Below are 1,364 nucleotides of genomic sequence, written 5' to 3'. Positions count from 1 at the left end.
CGAAACACTCTCTCGTCGTGGAATCCCCGCGTCGGAGAGTAAAACGCGCGAAGGCTTACTATGAGAGAAGAAATAGTATATGCCGGTGGTTCGCGTGTGTAGGCTCTATACGAAATTGCGATTCAAGAGAGTAGGAAAAGACGCGATGAACCACGATTTCCGTGCGTCTTACGTCTCTCGACGATGGGACGATCCACGCGAAGAGTTGTTACGTGCTCGCGCGAGGTGCGATAGCGTCGATTCGCTTTTCTGTACGGGGAGAAATAGAACGATGAGCTGACTTATCGGGTCTTCGTTGGAATTACCGTCGCTGGCATTGTAAACTCCAGATGACCTTGTGATTCCTTCGTCGGGCACTGGTAAAGGGTGGCGATGATTCGTTCTATAATAGAAATACCCGTCGTAGCGTTTCGGCCTAGTCACCCGCCACGAAACACTCTCTCGTCGTGGAATCCCCGCGTCGGAGAGTAAAACGCCGAAGGCTTACTTATGAAACTTACGTCTCTCGACGATGGGACGATCCACGCGAAGAGTTGTTACGTGCACGCGTATGGTGCGATTGCGTCGATTCGCTTTTCTGTACGGGGAGCAATAGAACGTTGAGTTGACTTATCGGGTCTTCGTTGGAATTACCGTCGCTGGCATTGTAAACTCCAGATGACCTTGTGATTCCTTCGTCGGGCACTGGTAAAGGGTGGCGATGATGCGTTCTATAATAGAAATACCCGTCGTAGCGTTTCTTCCGAGTCAACCCGCTCACGAAACACTCTCTCGTCGTGGAATCCCCGCGTCGGAGAGTAAAACGCGAATTCATAGTATGGAAACTTACGTCTCTCGACGATGGGACGATCCACGCGAAGAGTTGTTACGTGCACGCGTATGGTGCGATTGCGTCGATTCGCTTTTCTGTACGGGGAGTAATAGAACGTTGAGTTGACTTATCGGGTCTTCGTTGGAATTACCGTCGCTGGCATTGTAAACTCCAGATGACCTTGTGATTCCTTCGTCGGGCACTGGTAAAGGGTGGCGATGATGCGTTCTATAATAGAAATACCCGTCGTAGCGTTTCTTCCGAGTCAACCCGCTCACGAAACTCTCTCTCGTCGTGGAATCCCCGCGTCGGAGAGTAAAACGCGAATTCATACTATGAAAACTTACGTCTCTCGACGATGGGACGATCCACGCGAAGAGTTGTTTACGTGCACGCGTATGGTGCGATTGCGTCGATTCGCTTTTCTGTACGGGGAGAAATAGAACGTTGAGTTGACTTATCGGGTCTTCGTTGGAATTACCGTCGCTGGCATTGTAAACTCCAGATGACCTTGTGATTCCTTCGTCGGGCACTGGTAAAGGGTGGCGATGAT

The sequence above is a fragment of the Nomia melanderi genome, unplaced genomic scaffold (assembly GCF_051020985.1).
Source record: "Nomia melanderi isolate GNS246 unplaced genomic scaffold, iyNomMela1 scaffold0078, whole genome shotgun sequence".
NCBI classification, from domain to species: domain Eukaryota; kingdom Metazoa; phylum Arthropoda; class Insecta; order Hymenoptera; family Halictidae; genus Nomia; species Nomia melanderi.
Note: the sequence above shows the minus strand (reverse complement) of the source record.